Genomic DNA, 8,789 nt, shown 5'->3' with positions numbered 1-8,789 from the left:
TGTCCGTTAACACTATTACTCTTGAATGGAAAGACCTAAAAAAAGACTGAGAATTTTCAGGGTATGTTGAGTATGTTAATGGCAAAATCCTGACTCAGGGTTCTCTGAATATGGCCGTTCAATTTCAATTTCATGAAAAATTTCATATATTGATCACGTCACCAAAATCAGAGAAACTCAAGATGAATATGAAAAAAATCCAATATTACCTACTACTAGACCGTCAGTGTTGAGAATTTGAATGTAGATCATAACAATTTCATGCTCAGTGCAAACATTTAAGTCGATCACATAATTGGAACTATAGGGGATTCAAGAAGAATATTGGAAAATAGTATCCCAATATTTCTGTTACAAGAGATCCTACCGCAGGTTGAGATTTTATTTATATCTATAGAAAAAGAAATTTTGAACATAATTATTTCTTTTTCAAAAAGTAATCCAAAATTTTGTTAATGTTCATGTTAATGTCTTTCCAATATCTCATCTTTTTGTTTAATTCATGTATATGTAAACTTTGATGATGAATATATGTTATTATTATTATTATTATTATTTTACAGTTGGACAGACCCCTGATTTTCTTTAGATGCGCTGGTAATCTTTTTTATTGAAGTGAGGTATGTTGAAGTTGTAAAGCGAACCATTCTTATTAAATAGTTCGTTTATAACTATTTTTTAAGATATCTCTTCACTTAGGTACAGGGTGTTCATATAAAATGAAGGTAAATTATATCTCATAGAATAAACTCCTTTATTTCACTATAGATTGGTGGTGTAGGATCAGAGAAACAGGAAAATAATACTCTGTTAGTTCGCCGACGTTTCGGAAAAATTTATTTCCATCCTCAGGGCTAAGCTAGACAAATGTATCTTCCCAAAAGCATCTCATTAAAATCCGAATCAATTCTCCAATATTTCACGTATAAAGAAATCATAATATATTAAAAAGCGGGACAAACAATGCGACCGATGCATAGATAGTACGCCGACAGACATCGTATGCATCGGTCGCATTGTTTGTCCCGCTTTTTAATATATTATGATTTCTTTATACGTGAAATATTGGAGAATTGATTCGGATTTTAATGAGATGATTTTGGGAAGATACATTTGTCTAGCTTAGCCCTGAGGATGGAAATAAATTTTTCCGAAACGTCGGCGAACTAACAGAGTATTATTTTCCTGTTTCTATGATCCTACACCACCAATCTATAGTGAAATAAAATTTTTGGATCACCACTTCAGATCTTATAAACTCCTTCGTTCGATCGAATATGATATATACGTATGTATTACCAATAATGATTGTTCACAGGAAATAAGATCAAGGATCGGAATGGCTAAAACAGTGTTCAATAAAATGAGGAATGCATTAACCAGAACAGATCTCAGTCTACATCTTAAAATCAGAATGCTTAAATGCTACGTATTTCCAGTACTGCTATATGGGATGGAGGCCTGGACGCTTAAGAAATGCGACACCGATAAGCTGGAAGCATTCGAGATGTGGACATATCGAAGAATCCTCAGAATAAGCTGGGTGAGCAGAACAACGAACAAGGAGGTGTTGAGAAGAATGGGAAAGGAGAAGGAAATAGTCGACACAGTCAAGATCAGAAAATTGCAGTATCTGGGCCACGTGATGAGAGGGGAGAGGTATACGCTGTTGCAAACCATTATACAGGGGAAAATACAGGGTAAAAGAAGTGTAGGAAGAAGACGCATCTCCTGGTTGAACAACCTAAGGCAGTGGCAAGGGTAAAAATCGCCATGATGATAGCCAACCTTCTTAAAGGAGACGGCACATAAAGAAGAAGAAGAATTACCGTAATAAAAAGTCACCTCAACAGTTTCAAGCTTCTTGCAGAATTTCATGTTATTGATAGCGTCAACATAACCACAGAAAATTCAAATAGGATATCGAAAAAAAATACCTTATATTTCCGCAACAACAGATCCTACTGAGGTGAGATTTTGAAAGCGAATATAAAATGAAAATTTCAAACCTTATACAAAATTTCATGTTGATTGTTCCATCAAAACCAGTAAAAATTAAATTATCGAGAGGAATGTAAGCACCGACGTGAAAGCAAGAGCTTTTATGGGCGCTACTTCATTCATGCGCAAATTGAGCCCTTGTTGGCCAAATAACTGTATATAGATGTGGTCTCCAACGGACATGAATTAATGACTGTCAGAAGATCCTGATTATTTTCTTAATTTTTTTTCTGAGAATAAGATTATTAGCTTTTGTACACTGGTTTCATATTCATTTTTTACTTCTTGAATTTTTAAACCAATTTTTTTTTGAATATCCTAAATCAGATGATACTTGATAAGCTTTTAATGGGAGGAAAAAAATTAACCTGTCATATTGACAGTTAATTTTGAATTTCAGCAACAAGGTGTTCTCCTATTAAAATTCCCCGTTTAAGATGACTCTGAAAAAATTGTCCAACAATCCCTTCTTCAATTTCATTCGATCCTACAGCTGCAGACATACCAACTGGCCAGTCACCAAAATAGCTGTTGAAGGGGCTAGATTGTGGCATTCTATGTGTCCTACTGACAGAATTAAATTCATCCAAGAAGCAGAAATGGCAAAGGGGAAAAGGAAAATTGGTATTATACCTAAGAAACGTGGTGAAAATGTTGGTTGGTCTAAATGTCATGGAAGAAGACGAAGAAGATCCAAATCGAGGAGAAGAAGAAAAAGGCGTTGATAAATAAAAGTTTTCAAGGGAACTGTTATATTTTGTGAGAATTGTTTTTTCAGTAAAGTAACAAATTGTGAATGATGTGAAAATTGAGTATTCTGCATTTTGTGCCTACATAACCTCAGGAATGGTGGCTTAAAGCACTTTTGCATCTCCTTGTCAGGAGCGGATTAAGTTATTTCCCAGGTTGCGATCTATTCTTCTGTTGAATGACATCAGAAAAGTTTTTTACGTTTTTCTAGTATTTCGTTGCATGTCGATTTATCATTCTTCACATTTTTATGAGCATACTTCATTTCGTAAAACTGGACAAAAACTTGAAAATAAGAATTTTATCATTTTACCAAAAAACTGTACAAAGCACCTCAATTTCAGATGTTTTTTTTTATACTGGAAACAATACGAAATATCAAGAATTTAGAAATCAGAAAATTGAATTTTCAGTTGTTACATTTATATGTACATTATGTATGTATACATAAATATAGGTATCGCTGCAAATTTTCAAAAAAATCTAAACAAAGTTCTTCAAATATCAAGAAAAACTTAATTCATACTTTAACATCTTGTATGTTTATATAAGATCTTATATAAAATTATCGGAAAAAAAACGACTGAATATTTCTACATCTTTTGTTAACACCTTGTATATCGAAGAGCATTTTAACGAAGAGTGTACCCATGCCCTAGTGATTTTTATGTTTTGAGTCTATTTTAGTATTCAACTATGTTATTCGGATCTATAGCAACATACATTATATGTATCTATAGGAATTATAAAATATGCTATTCTATTGAAAGATGAAAGTTTACTTCTTCAGCAGGAATACATCAGAAGTCAATTTAATTTTTTTGACGCCCACCTTCTAAAGGCCTCAAAACATACAAACCATCTTTACATGAGTAACGTTTTTTCCTATAACAGACTGATCTCTTCTTACTCGTATCGTATGAAGTAATTACGCATTAAATAAAGTGTAAAAGGCATTCAACACTTTTATTTAATAGCCAGTTTCCACATTCAAGCTATTTGAGCAAACTAGTAGTTTGTTCAAGCCAAATTGAACAAGTGCGGGTCTTCGCATTTGAAGAATATAACCTACCTCATTAAACATAACCTGCAGTTTTTTTATGGATCCGCACCTATTAACCTTTTGACTTTTTTGTTTGGAGTTCTTTCATGAATTCTATCCTGCAGTTTTTGTGTATACTTATGTCTTTCATAGGAGTCAAGAAGTCTCTTCTTTTTGATAGATATGATTGTAGTCAACTAGACTTTTTGGCTCGTCATTTGGATGTTAACTTGCTTTTTCAAAAATCTTCTCGGCCTTTATCTTCGGGAATTCTATGACAGTCTTCCATTCTAAGTCTCTGTGGATAGACAGCATATCCATTGTTGCACTACACAGTTCATTTTCTGTCATTTGTATCTTCTTGATCTGTTCATTGGGTTCATAGCCTCATGCTGTAGATCCATATGTCAGTTGAGGCCGTGCAATTGATTTGATCATACTCAGTTTTCTATTTTGGTTTATTTGGCTCTTTATTCCTGTAAAGTCTGCTTATTGCAGTTTGTTTATCCACTGCGTTTTTTAAATGATTTTTCCATGTAGTCTATCATATAGTGTCGCACCTAGATACTCAACTTCATTTTTCCATTTTATTTCTTCTCCATCTATCCTTATATTTGAGTTGATCTATAGTTTCTATACTACAAGAGAAAAGCCTGGCTCTTTTTGCCGTTTAATTGAATTTTTCATTCAATGAACGAGCTATTCTCGGATCCTCTGCATATTAGTCCAGTAGATATATACATTTTACCTGGAAAAATTCCGAACTCAATGAAACTCCTAGAGGTTATTTGAGGGTGACTTTTTTGTAAATCCAATATTAATTGCGATACAGTCGATCAAAATAATAGTCCAGTAGACGTAGCAAAAAAAAGTGGGATATGCTGGAAAAATTTCCGAACTTGATGAAACTTCTACAGGTTATTCAACAAGTTATCCAACACAAGGACCATGTGCTAACTTGAGGAGAGCCGAAGAATCACAACTTTTTTTGGGCTTTTTTTCGGTTTTTTACTAATAACTTTCAACTTAATTATTTTTCGACCAAAACGTTCATTTTCAAAGTTGTAGATAATTGAATTCCCTATAATTTTCTTTGCGAAAACTTTTTTCAGAGTATCTGACGTGACAACCATGAAGCGGTCAGACTGGCGTGACTGAGCTTTTTGCCAGTGTTTATAACTTAAAATCATCTGAGTGTTCCTTGGTGTCCCCTACACGGAGCGGACAGAAGAAAACTCACCGCGTGCGGTGAGTTTTCTTGGATAGGAAAGGGGCTTTTAGGTTGATCGTAATTTAGAAAAAGAAATTATTATAGTGTGAAAGTTCTTTAGAAGAAAAGACGTCTCATTCATTGCAGAATGAGTCGCCGAGACTTTGGTAGTCTTAGAGAGGAAACGGCTTGAAGCTGATGTCTAACACGTTTTTGTTTCTGGTCGGAAAAGCCACAACCAAATTGTCTCGCTTGGCACTTGTCTCAAGGAACTGGCTCTGCTCGTGACAGCTTCAAGAGTTTTTTGGCCTAGGTAGGTGAAATCATTACGAATTTCTTGGCCCGAATAAGTCCAGGAGTGTTTGTCCAGTGGGTTATCCTGTTATTCAACTCCCATTGCTGAACCTCTGCCTTATATGTCTTTTCCTAGCCCACAGAAAGGCTCAGGTTCAACATGTGTTAACCTTGATGCACTTTTTCCAAGTTCATCGGCTTTTTAATTTCCTTCAACACCACAGTGCCCTGGTACCCATAGTAGATTCACTTTATTGCCTCTGGCCAGTTACCTTATGGTGTTACGTCACTTCCAGGTCAACAGAGACCCCTGGCAGTACAATTCCAAAGATCTCAGCGTGGTCTGGCTGTCCGTGGTGATGTAGACATGCGCTTCTTTGATGTTTATTTTGAGACACTCCTGAGCGCATACTCCAACAACCTCGGTCAGTAAAATAGAGGGCTCACTTCCCAGGGCTTCAGGAAACGGTTTGAAGCTGATGCTAACACTTTTTTGTTTCTGACCGGAAAAGCCACAACCAAATTGTCTTGCTTGGCACTTGTCTCAAGGAACTCGCTAGGTCTCGCATCGGTTGCAGAGAGAACAGGTGCCGCTTTTTATCGGGTCTCCGATGTAAGCAGCTGCAACGAAGGCTTTGATGGCTTTATACGGAGCCCTTAAACGAGTGCAAGGCCATGCCACACTCATTGCTAGATCCGTCAATGTAACTACTCCGGCTGGTGGGTACGGCTGCAGGTCTTCGTAGTAAGTACTGTGGGCTCTCCGACAAGCAGACCTCTGAGGGATCACATCCCCCTGATTTCTGGGTTCCGAGGTCGTCCTTTAGGGTTGGTGGAGATGGGAGAACCGTTCTGTGAAATTTCCGTAAATAATCCTCTAGGTGAAGACAATATTTCCGGTAGAACGTTTTGATGTGCTTTTTTCCTAGGATTGCCCCTGCTTACAACAAGGCTTCATACACAATCCTTGACAAGACTTTGAGATTGATAGGAAGAAAGTTTAACTCGATGTCTTTGAAGTGTTATTAATAATAATAATAATTGTTAGAATTAATTGATAATTTATCAAAAATTAAAATTATCAAAAGAGCACCGTTTTTGGTTTCGCTGTCTCCTTTATTCTTTCACAGTTCAAGAGTTAGACAGCAACTTAAGCACCCCACCACATCGAGGAGACAGCCCCTTGGGGGAGTATCTGACGTGACAAGAGTAACCTGAACGTATCTTGGCTGATGGATGTGCATTATCAGTTATTACTATTCTTTCTCAGTTATCATCTCTATAGACGTGTCGCCATTGCAGTTGTAAAATTTGATACATATTTTAAGGATAAGAGTGGCGATGAAGAAAAAATGATTAGAACCGTGAATTTTGGCTTATAAATATCAATGTGCAAGTTGAATAGTTAAGGCTTCCAGCTGAGATAGCAAAACAATCCGACTTCAAAGAATTCGAAGGCGGAGGCTTCGAAATGAAGAGTGAAAAAATGTAACGAATTATTAAACTGGAAGTGAGATTGGTCAATTTTTATGCTAACCTAATAAAAGCTTTAAGCTCATCCGATGTGAGTTTTTTGAAGAGAACAAAGAGGAAAATAAGTATCGCTAAGGGAATTATATTGAGAGGGTTAAGAACTATACGTCGAGTCGGGTGAGATACCGAACTTAGAGAAGAACGATTTCTTTTGAGTATTTGTTAGTACTGTCAAGTTGATTGGAAAATAAGACAGGCAATTAAACGCACCTTTAAGTATTCGGAGACAAATGAAAAAGGAATTATTCTAGCTCTAAGAAAGGAGAGTTAGTTCAGAAGAAGATTAAAAAGTATTATTGTAACTTTTAGATTTGGTGATTTTAGTAAATCCCGGTATATTTTGTTAGCGTTATTGTGAAGATGAGAATTCCCCTTAATTTTGAAAAAAATGAGGGAAACCAATGATATTAGTATGATATTTTCAATATGTGCTTGGACAAGCGCTATATTATTATTTTTTTGATTACTTGGGTATATTTTGACTGAGCGTTAGAGCCAAAGGTCTTTTCCCTGAAATGGACACTCAAAGAATGTTTACTTTCTTAGAAAGATTCAGTTAATGAATGAGATTTTTAGAGAATAACTTACAATATACAGACAAAAAGTTCTCAATGAAATGCAATTTGCTTAGACTCAATAAGATAATATGAAATAAAATATAAGTTATATCAGCTGACATTTTCATTGATTTTTTCATTCAATGGTTGTTTATTATTGCCATGATATCTCTGAAAGGATAAGAATAGATATACTCAGATCTTATATAAAATCCACACAACCATTTATTGTTTCTCAATATACAAAGTGGTAGTAAAACTTGAGTAGGAATCCCACAACCGGAAGAGACGCTCACTGAAATTTGACGTTGATGAATTCTTAGATCTCAACTACCCACATCTTCTTTTAGCCCTTCTAGCCTTCTTCTTACCACAAGAACCTTTTTTCTTTTTCCTTCTCATCTTTGGTGCATTTTGTGCCATTTTTATGTATTTTTGGCGTTTACATTGGTCCATCTTGCACCAACATTTAGCTCCTTCCACAGCTACCTTCGTGACCGGCCAATCGCAATGTTTTATTCTGAATTCTCTAAGAAAATTGAGGAAAGCATTTCTGGTTACCTTACCCCGTTTGCAGCTCTTGCCACAGCTCTTCTTCTTCTTCGGTTTGCCACAGCTTGGTTTTGACTTCCCACAACTTGACTTTTTTCCGGAAGAACACAATCCGAACATTTTGATTAGTTTCGTTCAATTTAGAAGTGTATAGAGCTTCGCATTCTTCGAAAATTCTACTACGGTCGAGAATTTGCAAACATTCCAACTGACAGTTGTCGAGCGAATGACAGGGTTATTCTGCATCTTTGATTTTATTATGGAGAAACATGTTAGTGCAATGCTGTAATTTTGCCCTGAACTAAACTAGTAGTTCATTGACGTCGTCTGTAATAAATGCCAATTTAAAATCGATATTATTATAAATTAACGATGAAAGCCAACTTAAAGATAGATAGATAAATTCTTTATTTCACATCTTACATTTTTGCAGTTACAATGAACTTCTGAAAATTACAAAATAAACTGTGTCAAGATGATTTAAATTATATGAAATAACCTCCTTAGCTATATGGTTCCATATTGATTAAAAACTTTTTTTTTCGCCTTGAAGGTTCTATAATTTTCCATCGTTTTATATCATGAGGTAATTTATTGAAAATTTTTATACACTTATATGATGGATTTTTTCAGTTGATAAAAGCTTATAGGTATTGGAGATCGAAAAAAAAATGTTTGATGACAACGTTTACACATATCTGTAATGTGAGACGAAGAAGTTTGATAACGAAGTTTGGACCAAATTACTCGAAATAATTTTTTTTATTACCAATTCGATTGTTCTTATATTTTATAATGGGTGTTCCTGAATTGAAGTAACGAAGGAAAATTAGAGATTCCTTGGATAATT

Source organism: Harmonia axyridis, chromosome 3 (assembly GCF_914767665.1).
Source record: "Harmonia axyridis chromosome 3, icHarAxyr1.1, whole genome shotgun sequence".
Classification (NCBI taxonomy): domain Eukaryota; kingdom Metazoa; phylum Arthropoda; class Insecta; order Coleoptera; family Coccinellidae; genus Harmonia; species Harmonia axyridis.
Note: the sequence above shows the minus strand (reverse complement) of the source record.